The 19,957-nt window shown below is 39.0% G+C and overlaps 1 protein-coding gene across 1 annotated transcript in view; it reads left to right on the forward strand.

Annotated features, from left to right (window-relative positions):
- The window catches only part of LGR4 (leucine rich repeat containing G protein-coupled receptor 4), a 124,028-nt gene that overhangs the window by 15,092 nt on the left and 88,979 nt on the right, over positions 1-19,957 (forward strand). The gene's annotated exons all lie outside the window — the stretch shown is intronic.

A 19,957-nucleotide genomic window follows, 5' to 3' on the forward strand; every position in this document is an offset into this window, starting at 1 on the left:
CAAAGCACAGAGGAAGAAGCATATTGTCAGAATAGATGGTCGTCCTCTCTTGGACTGTGTAAACCTTTAGTATTTAATGAGACTCTTTACATGTGTTACTTGTGGCTTGTGCCTGTTGAATTGTAAGATTCCCTGTGCCTCTCCCTTGTCTTTTGTCTAGTCTTCCATGGACCTAGTACTCTGTTGAAATTGTAGGAGGTGAATAAAAAGGCTTATTGCAAGTCATTTTATCAGTTCAGACTGTTCTTTCAGAGATACTACTATTTGTATAATGGTTCACATAATAAGTCTTTCAACCTTCAAGTAATAATTACTGAGATAATGTTCAACATATAGTTATTAAGTGCCTTGACTGTCAGGAACTGTTCTAGGTGCTGGAGACACAGACTTGGATGATACTTTTGAGTCCTTGTCCTGATATAACTTATCTGGGGGCTAGGGGAGTGGAAGGTTCCGAGGTGGTACAAACGGTTTGCGCTCAACTGCTAACATAGAGATTGGTGGTTTGAACCCACCCAGTGGTACCGTAGAAGATAAGACCTGGCAGTCTGCTTCTGCTAAGACTACAACCGAGAAAACCTTATAGAGCTGTTCTACTCTGTAACACATGGGGTTGCCATGAGTTAGAATTGACTTGACAGCAACTAACAGCAACAACAGCAACAGTGGAGTAGACAAAACATAAATAAACGCAATAAATATATAAAGTCAGGTAATTTTAAGTACTATTAAAAAAAATAAAGCTAGATGACAGAGGCTTTAAATAAGATAGTCAGGGAAGTCTTAAGTGAAGTAAATAACCCCAAAATACCCAGTGCCATTGACTCGATTCTGACTCATAGTGACCGTATAGGACAGAGTAGAACTGCCCCATAGAGTTTCCAAGGAGTGTCTGGCAGATTCGAACTGCTGATCCTTTGGTTAGCAGCTGTAGCACTTAACCACTATGCCACCAGGTTTTCCCAAATGAAGTAAATATATTTATTTATATAAATGAAGTAAATAAGATAATCAGTCATTTATCTGTAAGAATATAAATCCATCTTAGCAACGGCAAAACAAAATGATTTTAAAAGTTCCTTTCTGCCCTGTTAATAATAACTTAGTCACACCTGTACAGTGGAATACTACACAGCCATAAAAAGGAATAAACTATTGATACATAACAATCCAACTATTGATAATAACTTGGATGGCTCCTGAGGATATTATACTGAGTGAAAAAAGCCAGTCTCAAAAGGTTACGTGATTCCATTTTTAACACTCTAGAAATGACAATATTATAGTGAGAACAGATAAGTTGTTAGGGTTAGGGATGGGGGGGCTTGTGACTATAAAAGGGTAGCATGAGGGATTTTCTTTGTGGTAATAGAACAGTTATGGTGGTTTTATGACTCTACACGTGATTTTAAAAATGCATGTAAAAAGTAGTGAAATCTGAATAAGATCTTTTGCTTAATAGTGCTATACCAATGTCATTTACCTGGTTTAGCTAATGTATTATGGTTGTGTAAGATACTACCATTGGGAAAAACTGAGTGAATTGTACACGGAGATTTGGTACTATTTTTGCAACTTCTTGTAAGAGAATCTTATATTATTTTAACAACATACACTAGATCAATTTAGAGCCCTGAGAAGCCTTAGTCTTGGCCTCACCACTTTATTTTGCAGATGAGGAAACAGAGTCTCTGAAGTGCGATGAGAACCTGAGGTTGCAGAGCTAATTTGAATCCAGACCTTTTATAAACTCTCAGGTTAACATTATTTTGCTTCCCTAGAGTATAATTGATTTTAATTGTTCCTGGGAAGTTTTTGGAAGATTATGTGAGTGTCTTCAATCTTTTTCCCCAGCTCCCCCCTACACACCCCCAATTGTGAGTGTGTGTGTGTGAGTGAATGAGTCAGCGAGAGACAGAAGGAGAATTCTGTGTCCTGAAGCGTAGAAAGCTTAATAACACCGCTGTGTGGTTTCCAACATGCCTATAGATTTTAATTAAAAAGCAAGCATTAAGTATATAATTTAAATGATTTTAGTCATGTATTTGAGTGAAACCCATAACCATCTCATAATATGGAGGTGCTTCCATACTGAGTGCTTTGTAGACTCTAAGTACTGTGGGGAATGGTGTTGGATCTCTGCCTGTGAATTAGTAGCTGAGTGGTGTTTTACTTCTGATGAGTCAGTATATTTGCCTTAATTGCTGGATTAACCAATTTCTTACCTCCCACAAAAAGCACACACATTTGTATAAGGAAAGGATGCATGAATGAAGTTTTAGGGACTAATTTTTGTGGTATTTAAGCAACAATAGTCTAGATTACCCACAGCCTTAATTTCCTTTCATGAGTCCTATAGATAGGCTTTGTTACCATTTACACTTGATTACTTCATTGTTAACCCCAGCGATGTGATTTAGCATGCAAAGACTTAATTATTCCTTTCTTGCCTAGTGAGAAATTTCCTTCCAATAATTGCCTCCACTGCCCTTTAGCCTCTTAAACATTGAGTTTATTTGGAACAACATGGTCACTCAGTAAGCAATTCTCCAAGCTCGGCAGTGCCTGGAGCTGTCTTTGAACCATAATTTATACCTTTGACATAGTAACTTAGGCCACAGTTCTTGAGTGATGCCCGGTGGGTGCTCTTCATTAGAGTAGTGGCATGGTGCATTTGTCTAACATCCCAGGAAGAAAAGTTCAGAGCTAAAAAGCACTAAACAGCTCTGTGGTGGTCTCTCTTTTTAAATTCAGCCTTTCCTTACTTTAAGTGAAAAGTTATGCTAGCTTTGGAAATAAGATTAGATTCTTAAAAAGCTTTAGTATTTTTGGCAAGTGTTTTTGTGAGACAGTGACATGTAACCAGAGTTTAATAGTATAGACTAGACCATTACATAACATTACATAACATGTTATAGGCCATCATTCATCGGACAGGAGGATCCCATTTGTTGGAACTGACTTGATGGCAGTTAACAACAATCCAGGGTTAGTCTGCTGGAAAAGAGAAGGTTTTCTTTTACCTTTTTTTTTTGTATTTGTTTTTAATTTTCAATATAGCTTCCATTTGGAACCCTAAAGCAAGGAATGGAGATAAGAATAAAGATAGGGAGCAAAACTTTCTGTGAGATCATTTTTCATAGCAACAACATTCTGGGAAGTTCTCTGTTTCATTTTCCTAGTGAATGTTTGTGGCATTGAAACTATATATTTTCTGGGAGAAAGAATTGAAAGCATTAATTCTATGCAGGGCTTTGTTTCAAGTGAAGTCATATGCCTCTGTCTCTATTGACAATTTACAAGATTTGTTTAGCGTCTTTTTTTTTTTTTTGGTCACATAATTTTTAGAGCTTTAGCCTTAAGACTCCCTGTCACCTAGCTTGAAAATTCTATCACTTCCCATTTCCTCAAATAATAGTAATTACCGCATTTCTCTTGGAGCAGGTCTAGAATACCAGTGGAATCATAGATAATTGAATCTTCTACAGTAAAAATACTTACATGCTAGTCTGTCCTTGGGGCTACAGCTACACTCTGTTACAAAGTAGAATATCACATTTATTAGACAAGCTAGAAGTATTTTGAAGGAAGATGTTTTCTGTAGCCAGGTTCTGCCTTTTGATTTCCATGATTATAAGACTTTATTTTTTTTTTGCCTTAAGTCATCAGTTTTTAGGGGAACTGACTCGTTTTGCCAACATAAGAAATCAAAGGAGCACTTACTGAAGAGATGTAGATAATAAAGCAGTCGTGATCCTTAAAGGATTGGTCGGGAAGCGCGGCAGAAACGAGCGAGGCCCTCCAATGATGTATTTCCTAGAGTGTTTTTCAAGAGTTCAGAATATTCAGTGCATTCATTTGCCATTTGATTTCTGTAAATAGCATCTCAAGTAACATAATTTTGCTCATAAAGGGATATTATTTTTAAAATATCACACAATGTTTGAAATAGGTTTCTGTTAAACTTTATTCTTTAGTTCACTATTATCCTTTATGTTTGGCAGATTCATTATATTTAAGTAGGCATTAATTACTTTACAGCCAGCCAGGAAATATCTGGACAGTGTTAAGGTGATGGATAGCACTTTCTCTTGCATGAAGGTAATAAGACTTCTTGATGTAGTTTGATTTATTACTACAGACCAGTTCAGATAGCTAGGTATTGTCAACTAGGTGAGGTTTTTTCCCCTCTATTTGCGTATTTCTATGACTTGATGGCAATGGGTTTGGTTTTTTTTTTTTTGGTATAGAAAAATAAATCAGAATTTATTATGGTTTTTTTTTTTTTTTTTGTCTTATTTGAATTTGAAGTATCATTGAGACCCAGAAAATGAATAGGCATCCCTTGGTAGCCTAGTCTGGTGTTTGGAGAGGTGAAAGGCAGTACCCCTGTCCTCAGGGGTCTTGCTCCAGTGATTGCTTTAAGGAGCCCTTTCCTATTGGTTTGTTAACACTTCCTAATGAGCCCTGGTGGTGCAATAGTTAAGCACTCAGCTGCTATCCAAAAGCTGCTACCCATCAGCCACTCCTTGGGAGAAAAGACTTGGCAATCTGCTCCCATAAAGATTACAGCTTAGGGAACCCTATGGAGCAGTTCTGTTCTGTCATACAGGGTTGCCATGAGTTGGAATTGACTCCCTACAGCAGACAAAACAACAACAAGGAGAGCGGGATGTGGCAAATCTGCCCGACATTGTCAAATACAAATACCTATTTGTAGTCTTAATGTGTAATTTAGACTCTCAAGCAATCAGTGTTTTATGACCAAAGAATTTGGGTCATAAACAAATGGGTAGCAAAATCATTTTGTTTTCATAACATTTGTTTCAATTAAAGAACAACTAAAGCCATGGATGATTTCTTTTTAATTTAATAATAGTTTTTATTTAGTAATGATTACACTGAAGACAACGGCTCTACTAGAATTCTACATGTAAACAAGTGTTCTTGTATTTATTGGTAACATCTTTGGAAAAAAAAAAGATGGAAACAGCACATTTGTTCATGATCCAAATTCTTTAACTGCTTACAGTGCTACAGAAAGCAGTAAGCGTAATGAGAGAGCCACAGGGTATATACCTGGAGTGAGGACGTGTGCTATTTTAAGGTGGTGTGTTAGGAGTTTCAGGGTTCTTTGGAATGAAGTGTGTTAAATAAACATCCTTAAACTGTATTGCCTTTTCTTGATTTAGGGAAATGAGACACATTGGTTGTACATAAGTCTATTAAATATTTGACAGTTTAATGCATTGTTGAAAATGCACATTAGTCATATATGTGGTGAAGGCATAACATCAGTCATTAATACAATAGAATAAATCTCCAGATGCCACATGTTCGAAATTGTTTGTAACCTCTCTGAAGGCAGGGATCAAATCTCACTCAGCATCTTTTTAGTTCTTTCCTCACCTACATTTGTGCTTTTAGATATGAATACGTGAATGACATGAAGGACTTGAAAGATTGCCTCTGGGAATTATACTTTACCAGGTGACATTTTATTAATTCACTTGCATAGCAAACTTATATTCCTTGAACATTGAGTGAGGGGCTGTTGTTCTGCCAGGTGTCAGCTGTACCCTTCGAGGGAGGAGGGAAAATGTGGACTCTGCTTTTTGTCTTAAACATGTACCATGCTATTAGTGTGTGCCAGGAATTGTGCTAAGAACTTTACATTTGTTACTTCACTATCAAAACAACCACATAAGAGGGATGTAGATATACTGTCTTTATCTCCATTTTAAGCTGAGAAAAATGAGATACAAAATGTTTAACTTATGTAACACAGGGCTTCGAACCAGTTTGTTCCGCTTCAAACCCGCGCTGAGAATTTGCATTCCCACCCCAGAGGTACTGAATCACGGTGATTGTTCTGTATGATAAATTTTGAGACCCTCTGCTCTACTAGTGGTTCTCAGAACTGGTCCCTAACCAGCAGCATTAGCATCACCTGGGAACTTGTTAGAAATGTAAATTCTCAGCAGGGGTTCTAACTGGTTTGAAGCCCTGGCGTGAGGTCATGTGGTTTGCAAATCTCTAATCAGGATTTGAACCCAAGCAGCCTGACTCCAGGGTTTGTGTCCTGAACCACTCTACCACGCTGCCTCACAAGTGCCTATGGGTAATACGGTTTGGTGGAGGACACAGACTGAAACACAAGCACAATACAATGTGATAGTGCCATAAAGGAGGGATGAACAAAGAGCTGTGAGAGCGAGGAGGAAGGGAATTTACTCTGCCTCAGGGAGTTGAAAGGCTTCGCAGCAGAGGTGACATTTGAGCTGGGTCATTTAGTCTTCTGCAGGGCAGCTGCCAGAGCTCTGCCTTGTTTGAAATAAGCACATTTACAAGAGAATAGTGAAGCACATTCCACTTGATGGATTGGATTGACAGATTGGAAGTAACTCCCCAGAATGATGGCTTTGTTAGGTATTTGTTCTCCAAGAACCCTACCTGCCACTCCCCTTTGGTGAATTGTGGCAAGAAAGCTGTCACATTAAGCTGTCACTCAGGATATTTGTGAGGGGTGAGGGAAGAACAAATTATGGGCAGAATTACGTATTTTCAGAACCATCTAAACCCCAGAAAGATTATATTTGGGAGCATTTAAAAATGAACACAACAGCCTTTTTTTTTTTTTTTTTTTTAAGTTGCGAGAAAATTGAATAACGAAAAGTTAATTAGGCTATGGGTATCTTTAAAGCAGACATCCTGATTCTTACCCACTGTGAATATAAGAAGTTCTGTTAAGGCCAAAATAGAGGCAAAAAAGGTACAGACAGAAATCAGCTATAAAACTGTACAAAGTTCTTATAGAGATCGCTTACTTGTAAAAGTCCTTTACCTTTTCCTATGTGATTTTTCAAGTTTGGAGGAAGCAGTTTCAATTCCAACATGTTTTACCTTTGTCTCACTTTTCTATGTGAGCTGTTTGCTTTAGGAATATTTCACGTCTTACTGTTTTCTTTCAATCTGTATATGTTAAGTTATTGAAAGGCTTAGAAGACCAATCTTGGCCATTCTAAATTATGGTTGGTAACAGTTTTATTTCTGGAAGAATGGTTTAACAGCACTTAGAATTGGCACTCTGTTTCCCTATTCTGACTCCTGCTTTCCCCACCTCCCTCCTAACCAAGGCCCGCATTCACCCTCTACTCCCTAAGCCCGAAATGGGAAGAACCTGCTTTGTTACTGATGATAATATTTAAGCTCCAAAATTTTAACAGTATTTCAGTTGCAAATAAATGGAAATTGTGTATTCTGTTTAATGTGTTTCAGAAAATCCTTGCTATTTTTTTTTTTTTCTTTAAATACAAGAAAACAGGCGTGTAATGCCTCATTGAAAAAAGCCTGTAGGGGTGCTTTGTGCAGGTCTTAATTAAGGGCTTTGAAAGACCAAACAAAAGGGAAAAGGAAAATGCTACAGGGTTATTGTTATTCCACCCCATTGGCTCAGCTAGCTGACCATCCATTGGAGCATTTTGTCCATTTTGAAACTGAATGACACTTTTGTTCGTGATTAACAGAGGTGAAAGAAGCCAATTATTGGGCAGTCTTTTTCCATAGAGCAGCTGCTGTTGGATTTAACTGCAGGCAAATATGGCCTTTTACTACCACAAGGATGTTGTGATGACAGTTTATTTTTATAGAACTATGTGGTAGAAAACAAATCTGTCTGACTCCTGTTATGAATATGCACTGGAATTTATTATGAAAGGGTGATTTTAATGCTCTAGTTGTTCCATAGTTCTCTTTCTAAAAATTAACACACATAAGTGCACGCGTATGTGTATAATGCATGCATATTTATATGTGTGTTATGTACACACGTTTTTAGAACAATTTTGTATGTATGGGATTCCACCATTAAAGTTTTATATTTGTTAATCTGTATGTTTATAAGTTGCTTCAAACCTTCCCTCTTTTAATTTTAATAAAACCCCCCATAACTTGTTAAAGTTGCAGCATCATTAAAACCTGCTGACGTTGAGTTGATTCTGACTCATAGCGACCCTGTAGCACAGAGGAGAATTGCCTCATAGGGTTTCCAAGGCTGTAGTTTTTATGGAAACAGACCGCCACATCTTTCTCCTGTGGAGCGGCTGGTGGGTTCAAAGCTCCAACCTTTCAGTTAGCAGCCGAGCACTTAACCACTGCACCACTAGGGCTCCTTGCAGCATAATTAGTGAAACACAAAGTGGTCTTGACTGAGTCTCAAGCCGTATTGATGTACAGACTATTTAGCCAGTACCAGCTGCCATTGAGTCAACTTCGATTCATGGTGACCCCAAGTGTGTCAGAGTAGAATTGTGCTCTGTGGGGTTTTCTATGGCTCATTTTTTGAAAACAGACCACCAGGCCTTTCTTACACAGTGCCTCCAACCTTTCAGTTAGCAACCAAGTGCATTAACTGTTTGAATCACCCAGAGACTTCACAGATGACTTAGGTGGGACAAATGAGTGCTAGAGAACACCTGGCCATTTCTTTAAGATTCCTGGTCCCTCTGGTATTCAGTGGTAGGACTCTTACTTGGGGAGATCTCCCATTGTACCTTGATATTGAATGTGTAATAATGGGGTATAGCTTGGAGGAGCCTGAGGTTCAAGCTCTCAGGATACACTCCACTCTGATATTCCTTCTCTTACACAAAGGAGCAGAACATGGGACTTTGGGAAACAGGGGTCACCCATAATTCCTTCAGTAAGACTTTCAACCTTTTCCTCTTTTGAGACATCCTGGTGCAGTGGACAGAGCACAGCTCCAGCACTTTCCAGGGACAAGATTTTTAACCTTTCTGAGCCTCAGTGTACTCTTACTAGTCAGAGATAATAGTACTGTCTTTTCAGAGTGATTGTGTCAATTAAATGAGTTGAGCATGTTAAGTGTCGAGCACAGTACCCTTGCATATAGGAAATGTTTGATCAGTGCTATCTCCCTTTCTCTTTTGCTGTGGGCAACGCCTCATACCTAAATCTGAAGCCAAGGGGCAAGAGTCCAGTAACTTCGCTTCTTACCCAGTTAGTGCATTACTTACCAGATTTTCAAGTAGCAGAGGGTTAAGTTTTCAGGGGTAACTTAATGAGAGTAAGTGACTTCTCTCTCTAGCCCACTTTCCTTTCTTCACTGGCCTAGACCAGAACCTGCATGGCATGTCCTACATTGTAGACCACCTGTGAAGATGTACTCTTATAATTTGAAAGTCTTCTCAGGCTGGGCTCTGTCTTGCTTTGTAACTTTGGGAAAGCCATTTAACCTTTATGCTTCTTTACTGGCAACATAGTGATGACATTTAACTCATTACCCACTTTTTGGGTTGTTTTTTCTTTTTTTTTCTTAAGACAATTATAAGAGGCTTTTAAGACCACTGTAGATATCAGTACATTGAAATGGGAAGGTGAGGTCCCTAAAATTGTAAAACAAAACTAAATGAAGCTCTGTGGCAAAGTAGTTGTGTAACTCCATGCAATTAAGTGATCAGTTGAATATGCTGTTCAGTATTAAAGTTGATTTTGTGGCCTGCAGGACTCTGGATGGCATTTTTACTCCCAAGGGAAAGTAAGTAATTCTGCTCTTCTTGCAGACTTCTCAGAAAAGGTGGTATTTGAGCTGGCTTGGGTGTCTTTTCTCGATTTCCCACTTCTCCATATCAAACCCTTGCCCCGTGTTATCTGAAACCTTCCTTCTGCTGTTGATAATCTTACATCGTCAGCCTTATCACTGACTCTTCCTTGTGCATTTTGGTGAAAGGCTGCTTGGTTTTCCATGTCCCGATTATCTTGGGGTTAAGAGCGTAGCATTGAAGTTCCTGCCATTCCTTTTCACTGCAGGTCATTGAACTTTCATTCTTACCTGCATTCTGTGTCCCTTCTGTGGTCCATGGTCTTCAGCTTTTACCCCTCATGAACACTGTCACTGGCTTCTCTGCTGGTGGTTCCCTTTTCAGAAGAATTAGGTGCCAAACTCATGGTCTTTCCTCTTACATGGGAAGTCCTATCATGGACCTGTTATTGTCCCCTGTTATTGTGTGTTAAGTGTGTAGGATTACATTTTTCTAAGAACTCATGAAAATAATTGAACTTGGATTAAAAGTTGACTCAACAGTAGTACTGTGCCCTGTAAAATCAGAATCTTTTCCCCACAAGGTGCATGTTAAATAAGAGATCTCAAAAAATAGAAAGACCTTCTACCTCAAAGCATGTACACAAGTACCAGGTAGAAAACTCAAGGTAATATGGGAATTTCCTCTCTCAGGTTTCACAGACTGGAGTCGGGTAGCTTTCAGAATTGATTTGGAGAAGGGTCATCTGGGCATACAGCTGTGTTCCTTCCCATGTTTTCCATGTCTGTCCACATCCCTTCATTCTGGTTAAGACACATTGTAGAAATAGCACCTAAAGTAAAGTTAGAGGGTGACTATTCATATTTAAAAAAAAAAAAAAAATTCACTGTTTTTTTTTTTTTTTTTTTAGGGATGCCGCATTTATAAATATTTGCTCAATACCTGATTCATGAAAGGGCCAGGATGTGGGGAGGGAAGTGGCACAGTTAGCAGAAAGAGGTAGACAGAATAAAATTTCCAGTATTGGGAGCCTTGCCAATTGAAGATGCACTTGAAGTGGAGGACAAGTGGACTTTAAAATGAGTGTGGAAGATCGATTCCGTTCCTACAATTTAGAAAGAATATCTCCATTATGAAACATCAGTATTCTTGGACATCAGGGTTTCTCAACCTCTGCACAATTGACATTTTAGGTCGGATAATACTTTGATGTGGGGGCGTCCTATGAATTGTATGATGTTTAGCAGCATCTCTGGCCTCTACTCACTAGATGCCAGTGGCATCTCCCACTTGTGACCACTAAAAATATCTCCAGACGTTGTCAAATGTCTCATGGGGGATAAAATCTCCCCCGCTTGAGAACCACTGCTGTACCTTCTCCAGAAGAGTATAAATGTTTTAGTTCAGGAAAATAAATACTCTTTCTAGGCTTGTGTTCATTTACCTATCCTTTCTGAGTTTTCAAGGTTTCGATGACCGTATGTATGTAGTACAAATTGGTTATCAGTTTGTACTGGAAGGAATGTGAGAATTGGATTCTGGTTTTGATTTTTGTTGTGTGGCTTTGAATAAAGACACTGTCCCATTGGGGCCTCAGATGTACTCATCAGTATAAATTCTAGGGGGTGGGGTGGGTTGAACAAGATCTTTGCTATCTTTTTAAGTGCTGTGTGCATGTATATGTGTTCAGTCCTTTATGAGAGAGTTAGGTGAAATATCTATAAAGATTTTAGATGTGAAACCCCTTCTTTTCTGTGCGTAGCATGCCTGTAATTGGAAGGACAGGTCCATTCCCTGTTCTTGCAGGAAATACCTGAGCAGGTGGTGTTCAGTAAAAATAGAAACTCCCTCCAATTTTAACTCACTATAAAGCACTGAGAAAAAAAAAAAAAAAAAAAAAGCCACTACATGGAATTATATTGGTTTTAATGATTGCGTCTAGGAAAACTGGAAACCCTGGTGGCGTAGTGGTTAAGTGCTATGGCTGCTAACCAAGAAAAGGTCAGCAGTTCGAATCCACTAGGCGATCCTTGGAATCTCTACGGGGCAGTTCTACTCTGTCCTGTAGGGTCACTATGAGTTGGAATCGACTCGATGGCAGCGGGTTTGGTTTTCTAGGAAAACTTTTTTCAACACTGGAAAATAGCAGTTCACCAGGCATGGATAATTATGATTTCTCTTCAAAATAGCAATTTATATTAAAAAGAAAAAAAGGTCAAAAAAGTAGGGTTCCCTGGCTATTTTTAAGGGAGAAATTACTAAGATGCAAAATAAGCCTTAAAATAAAAACGAATGTGTGTCTATTTGGACTAACTTACATGTTTACATTGATTGTCTTGGCTCAGCCACCTAAGTGGCAGTTTGCACACTGGCCAAGATTTTCAGCCCTGGCATCCCCCAAATCTTAGATCTATCTCAAGTTGTATGGCTCATGTTGCTATCTAAGTATTGGATGGAACCAACAAGAGAACCAAAATAAAATAGGGGAGATATTTAAAATGAAAACCAGTTAGTAACCAAACAGGCGGATGCAGTGCCATGCCAGGATTTTTTGTGTCCCCTCCCCCACTTGCAGTGCAAGGACTGGCTAAGGGCCATCTATCATTACAAATACAGGATTTGCAAACATAGGCTATTTAGGTCCAGAGTTAGTTGTAGATGTGTGATAGCTGCATGATAACATTATCACCAAACAATATTAAGTTAACACCTGTGGCAAGGGCAAGTTTTTGCTACCGTGTCATAAACTATAATTATGAAAATTGTAGGGCTCTTAGCAAACATCTTTACTGTTATCATGACTTATTTTCCTGAGATGTTTCTTTCTCCCCCTGCCTCCACATAAATGGTGAAAGCCTATGGTGAAAAAAAAAGAACGATAGAATGTATGTTTATAAGTGGCTTTACTTTCTACCAAACCAAACCAAATTCCCATCATTACAGGATAAATTTTCTGTACAAGGGAATGGTTTTAAAGCACTTCTTAAAATCATTTGTTAGTATTTGACAGTTTTTGAAGGATTGTGGTATAGTGATTAGGGAGACAGGGTTTTGGAGTCAGGCCGCTTGGGTGTTTAAGTCCTGGCTTGATATCTCTGCTAGGTAATTTTGGGCAAGTTATTGAATTTATTTGTACCTCCATTTCCAGTTTTGTAAGATGAGACTAGCAATGGTCCTACCCCTTATAATTTTTATGAGGATAAAGTTTTTAAACCATTTACCACAGTGCCTCCCCTATGGTAACAACAGCCAAAAAACCAAACCAAGCCCATTGCCATCCATTCTGACTCATATCAACCCTATAGGACAGAGTAGAACTGCCCTGTAGGGTTTCCAAAGCCACGTTTTTCTCCCGTGGAGCCGCTGGTGAGTTCAAACTGCCACCCTTTTGGTTATCAGCTAAGCACTTGACCACTGCACCACCAAGGCTCCCTTGGTCACAACACAGTTGTTATGGGTTGAATTATGTCCCTCCAAAATACGTGCTATATGTCCTAACCTCTATGCCTAATGTTATAATCCCATTTGAGAACAGGCTGTCTTTGGTATGTTAGTGAGGCAGGATTAGTGAAGGGTGTATCTTGAGCCTATCTCTTTTGAGATATAAAATGATTAAACAGGTGAGCAAAGGAGCGATAGGGTAAGATAGATGCCAAGACACATGAAGTATGTTGATTTTAATGATTGCTTCTAAGAATACTTTTTTCAACACTAGAAAATAGCAGGAACTAGGAAGCAGAAGATGAAGAGACAAGGACCTTCCTCCAGAGCAGGGCTTTAAACAAGTTTAGTAATTGTTATCGTAAAGTAGAGTAGCATACGCTGCTAGTGATTGGAATGTGAAAGCTGGAAATGACGAAGGATCAATAGTTGGAAAATACGGCCTTGGTAATAGAAATGATGCCCCAGATTGCATGATAGAATTTTGCAAGACCAACGACTTATTCATTGCAAATACCTTTTTTCAACAACATAAACGATGATTATACATGTGGACTTTACCAGATAGAATACACAGGAATCAATTTGACTACACCTATAGAAAGAAATGATGGAAAAACTCAGTATCAGTCAGAGCAAGGCCAGGCGTGACTGTGTAACAGAGCACCAATTGCTCATATGCAAGTTCAAGTTAAAGCTGAAGAAAATTAAAATGAGTCCATGAGAGCCAAAGTTTGACTTTGAGTATATCCCACCTATATTTGGAGACCATCTCAAGAATAGATTTCATGCATTGAATACTAATGACTGAAGATCTGACAAGTTGTGGGATGACATCATATATGAAGAAAGCAAAAGGTCATTAAAAAGGCAGGAAAGAAAGAAAAGACCAAAATGGTTGTGAGAAGAGACACTGAAACTTGTTCTTGACCATAGAGTAGCTAAAGCAAACAGAAGAAATGATACAGTAAAGGAGCTGAACAGAAAATTTCAAAGGGCAGCTTGAGAAGATGAAGTAAAGGATTGTAATGACGTGAAAAGAAACCAAAAGGGAAGAACATGCTTGGCATTTCTCAAGCTGAAAAAACAAAGAAAAAATTTAAGCCTGGAGTTGCAATATTGAAGGATTCTATAGTCAAAAAATTGAATGATGCAGGAAGCATCAAAAGAAGATGGAAGGAATACACAGAGTCACTGTACCAAAAAGAATTCGCCAGTGTACAGCCATTTCAGGAGGTAGCATGTTATCAAGAACTGACGGTACTGAATGAAGAATTCTAAGCTGCACTGAGGGCATTCGTGAAAAACAAGTCTCCAGGAATTGACGGAATACCAATTGAGATGTTTCAACAAACAGATGAAAACCTGGAAGCGCTCATTCATCTATATTAAGAACTTTGAAAGACAGCTACCTGGCCAACTGATTAGAAGAGATCCATATCTGCACCCATTCCAAAGAAAGGTGATCCAAGAGAATGCATAAATTATTGAGCAATATCATTAATATCACACGCAAGTAAAATTTTGCTGAAGATCATTCAAAAGTGGTTGTAGCAGTACGTAGACAGCGAACTGCCAGAAATTCAAGCTAGATTCAGAAGAGGACATGGAACAAGGAATATCATTGCTGACGGCAGATGGATCTTGGCTGAAAGCAAAGAGTACCAGAAAAATGTTTACCTGTGTTTTATTGATTATGCAAAGGCATTCAACTGTGTGGATCATGACAAATTATGGATAACATTGTGAAGGATGGGAATTCTAGGATATTTAAGTGTACTCATGTGTAACCTGTACAAAGACTAAGAGGCAGTCGTTCAAACAGAACAAGGGAATACTGTGTGGTTTAAAATCGAAAAGGTGTGCGTCAGGGTTGTATCCTTTTGCCATACCTATTCAATCTGTAAGCTGAGCAAACAGTCTGAGAAGCTGGACTGTATGAAGGAGAACGGGGCATCAGGATTAGAGGAAGACTCATTAATAGCCTGCATTATGCAGATAACACAACCGTGCTTGCTGAAAGTGAAGAGGTCTTGAAACACTGATGAAGATCAAAGATAGAGCCTTCAGTATGGATTACAGCACAACATAAAGAAATCAGAAATCCTCACAACTGGACCAATAAGCAACATCATGATAAGTGGAGAAAAGATTGAAGTTGTTCAGAATTTCATTTTACTTGGATCCACAATCAACAGCCATGGAAGCAGCAGTCAGGGAATCAAAGGAGGTATTGCATAGGGCAAATCTATTGCAGAAGACGTCTTTAAAGTGTTGGAAAGCAATGACATTGCTTTGAGGACTAAGGTGCGCCTGACCCAAGTCATGGTATTTTCAGTCGCCTTGTATGCCTGGAAGAGCTGGGCAATGAATAAGGAAGACTGAAGAAGAATTGATGCCTTTGAATTATCGTGTTGGTAAAGAATATTAAATGTACATTGGACTACCAGAAGAACAAACAAATCTGTCTTGGAAGAAGTACAGGCAGAATGCTCCTTAGAAGCGAGTATGGCCACACTTTGTGTCTTGTGCTTTGGATGTGTTATCAAGAGGGACCAGTCCCTGGAGAAGGACCTCATGCTTGGTAAAGTAGAGGGCCAGCGAAAAGGAAGACGACCCTTGTCTTGGTTATCATGGGTTTTTGGGGGGCTATAACAGAAATATGACAAGTGGATGGCTTTAACAATTTTATTCTCTCACAGTTTATGAGGCTAGAAGTACAAATTCAGGGTACCACCTCTAGGGGAAGACTTTTTCTCAGCTCTTGGGAAAGATCCTTGTCTTAATCTTGCCTTGAGTCTAGGAGATGTCTTAGCACAGGAATCTCAGGGTAGAAGGGTGGGCTGAGTTCCTGGCTGGCTCTTCTTTCTTTGTAGTAGTCTGGTAGCTTCTTTCTCCCTTTATCTCTTCTAAGATAAAAGATAATGCAGGCCACACCCCAGGGAAACTGCCCTTATGTTGGATCAGAGCTGTGTCCTGTGTAAGTCTATTGCATCCCACCCTAATTCTCTGTAACATAACCTAATCTTGCCTCATTTACCAGGCAGAGATTAGGATTTACAACACATAGGACAATTACATCATATCACAAAATGGAGGACAGCCACACAATACTGGGAATCATGGACCAGCCAGGTGGACACATATTTTGGGGAGACACAATTCAATCCATGACAACCCTCAATGAGATGGAGTGACACAGTGGATGCAATAGTGGGCTCAAATAAAGCAATGATTGTGAGGATGGCTCAGGACCAGGCAGTGTTTCATTCTTTTGTACATAGGGTTGCAGTGGTTCGAACCTACTTGATAGTACCTCACAGCAGCAACAGTGTGGTGATTTTTAAGTAAATGTGCTTTGATTCATTTTAAAGGGCTTTTTTTTTTTTTAAATTGTGTTTTAAGTGAAAGTTTACAATTTAAGTCAGTTTCTCATACAAAAACTAATACACATATTGTTATGTGACCCTAGTTGCTATCCCTACAATGTGACAGCACATTACTTCTCTCCACCCTGTATTTCCCGTGTCCATTCAGCCAGCTCTTGTCCCCCTCTGCCTTCTCATCTCGCCTCCAGACAGGAGCTGCCCACATAGTCTCTGTGTCTACTTGAGCTAAGAAGCATACTCTTCACCAGTATCATTTTATGTCTTATAGACCAGTCTAATCTTTGTCTGAAGAGTTAGCTTGGAGAATGGTTTTAGTTTTGAGCCAACAGAAAGTCCAGGGGCTGTGACCTCTGGGGTCCCTTCAGTCAGGCCATTAAGTCTGGTCTTTTTACGAGAATTTGAGGTCTGCATTCCAATTTTTTCCTGCTCCATCAGGGATTCTCTGTTGTGTTCACTGTCAGGGCAGTCATTGGTGGTAGCCAGGCACCATCTAGTTCTTCTGGTCTCGGGCTGGTGGAGTCTCTGGTTTATGTGGCCCTTTCTTTCTCTTGGGCTCATATTTTCCTTGTGTCTTTGGTGTTCTTCATTTTCCTTTGCTCCAAGTGAGTTGAGACCAATTGATGCATCTTAGATGGCCGCTTGCTATCTTTTAAGATCCCAGATGCCACTTGCCAAAGTGGGATGCAGAATGTTTTCTTAATGAACTTTGTTATGCCAGTTGACCTAGATGTCCCCGAAACCATGGTCCCCAGACTCCTGTCCCTGCTGCTCTGTCCCTCAAAGTATTTGGTTGTATTCAGGAAACATCTTAGCTTTTGGTTTAGTCCATTTGTGCTGACTTCCCCTGTATTGTGTGTTGTCCTTCCCTTCACCTAAAATAATTCTTGTGTACTATCTAATTAGACAATATCCCTCTCTCTCCCTCCCCACCCTTGTAACCATCAAAGAATGTTTTCTTCTGTGTTTAAACCTTTTCTTGAGTTCTTATAACAGTGGTCTCATGCAATATTTGTGTTTTTTTGACTGACAAATTTCACTCGGCATAATGCCCTCCAGATTCCTCCATGTTATTAGATGTTTCACAGATTCATTGTTCTTTATGGTTGCTTAGTATTCCATTGTGTGAAAATACCATAATTTGTTTATCCATTCATCCATTGGTGGGCACCTTGGTTGTTTCCATGTTTTTGGTATTGTAAACAGTGGTGCAGTGAACATGGGTGTTGTCTTAGCCATCTAGTGCTGCCATAACAGAAATACCACAAGTGAATGGCTTTAACAAAAAGAAGTTTATTCTCTCACATTCCAGTAGGTTAGAAGTCCAAATTCAGAGCACTGGCTCCAGGGGAAGGCTTTCTCTCTCTGTTGGCTCTGGAGGAAGGTCCTTGTCATCAGTCTTCTCTTGGTCTGGGAGCATCTCAGCACAGGAACCTCAGGTCCAAAGGACACGCTCTGCTCCTGGTGCTGCTTTCTTGGTGGTATGAGCCCTGTCTCTGCTCACTTCTCTGTCTTATATATCTCAAAGAGATTGGTTTAGGACACTGCCTAATCTTGTATATCTCATCAATGTAACTGCCACTAATCCATCTCATTTCATCACAGTGATAGGATTTACAACACTTAGGGAAATCACATAAAATGTGGACAAGCACACAGTACTGGAACTCATAGCCCAGATAAATTGATATTTTTTTGGGACACAATTCAGTCCATGATGGGTGTGCATATATCTATTCGTGTGAAGACTCTTATTTCTCTAGGATATATTCCAAGTAGTGGCATTGCTGGATTGTATGGTAGTTCTATTTCTAGCTTTTTAAGGAAGTGCCAAATCGATTTCCAAAGTGGTTGTACCATTTTACATTCCCACCAGCAGTGAATAAGTGTTCCAGTCTCTCCACAACCTCTCCAACATTTATTGTATTTTTTGGAGTAATGGGATGAGATCGTGTCTCATTGTAGTTGTGATTTGCACTCCTCTAATGTTTTTTTAATGGCTAAAAAAAAAAATTTTTTTTTTTTTTTTTAATGGCTAATGATCGTGAACATTCCTTCATGTATCTGTTAGCTGCCTGAATGTCTTCTTTAGTGAAGTGCCTGTTCATATCCTTTGCCCATTTTTTAGTTGGGTTATTTGTCTTTTTGATGTTGAGGTTTTTGCAGTATCTTGTAGATTTTAGAGATTAGATGCTGATCAGATTTGTCGTAGCAAAAATTTTTTCGCAGTCTGTAAGTTGTCTCTTTGGTGAAGTCTTTGGATAAGCATAAGTGTTTGAATTTTAGGAGCTCCCAGTTATCTAGTTTCTCTTCTGGTGTTTGTGCATTGTTAGTAATGTTTTATATTATGTTTATGCCATGTATTAGGGCTCCTAGCGTCCCTGTTTTTTCTTCCAAGATCTTTGTCATTTTGTCTGTGATCCATTTTGAGTTAGTTTTTGTGCGTGGTGTGAGGTATGGGTCTTGTTTCATTTTTTTGCAGATGGATATCCAGTTATGCCAGCACCATTTGTTAAAGAGGCTGTCTTTCCCCCATTTAACAGACTTTGGACCTTTATCAAATATCAGCTACTCATACGTGGATGAATTTATGTTTGGATTCTCAATTCTATTCCATTGGTCTATGTATCTGTTGTTATAACAGTACCAGGCTGTTTTGACTACTGTGGCAGTTTAATCGTCTCTAAAGTCAAGCAGTGTAAGGTCCCCCACTTTGTTCTTCTTTTTCAGTAACACTTTACTTATCCAGGGCCTTGTTCCTTTCTATATGAAGTTGGTGATTTATTTCTCCACCTCATTAAAAAATGCCATTGAAATTTGGATCAGGATTGCATTGTATTTGTAGATTGCTTTGGGTAGAATAGATATATTCACAATGTTGAGTTTTCTTATCCATGAGCAAGGTATGTTTTTCCACTTATGTGTCTTATAGTTTTCTTTGTATAGGTCTTTTGGGTCTCTGGTGAGATTTATTCTGAAGTATTTTATCTTCTTGGGGGCTATTGTAAATGATTATTGATTCGGTGATTTCTTCTTTGATGTTGTCTTTGTTGGTGTAGAGGAATCCAACTGATTTTTGTATGTTTTTCTTATATACTGGTAACTTTGCTGAAATCTATTAGTTCCAGTAGTTTTCTTGTGGATTCTTTGCGATTTTCTATGTATGAGATCATATCATCTGCAAATAGAGATACTCGTACTTCTTCCTTACCAATTTGGATGCCCTTTATTTCTTTTTCTAGTCTAATTGCTCTGGCTAGGACCTCCAGCATAATGTTGAATAAGAGTGGTGATAAATGGCATCCTTGTATGGTTCCTGTTCTCAAGGGAAATGCTTTCAGACTCTCCGTTTAGGATGATGTTGGCTGTTGGGGTTGTATAAATTAAAGGGCTATCCTTTATTCTAAGGAAACCCTGATGGCGTAGTGGTTAAGAGTTTGGCTGCTAACCAAAAGGTCAGCAGTTTGAATCCACCAGGCGCTCCTTGGAAACCCTATGGGACAGTTGTTAGTTGTAATAAATGACTGTTAGTGGCTTATGTGTGTACCGTGTTGTACTTTCTATTGTTAT

The sequence above is a fragment of the Loxodonta africana genome, chromosome 7, assembly GCF_030014295.1.
Source record: "Loxodonta africana isolate mLoxAfr1 chromosome 7, mLoxAfr1.hap2, whole genome shotgun sequence".
In the NCBI taxonomy this organism is placed as follows: domain Eukaryota; kingdom Metazoa; phylum Chordata; class Mammalia; order Proboscidea; family Elephantidae; genus Loxodonta; species Loxodonta africana.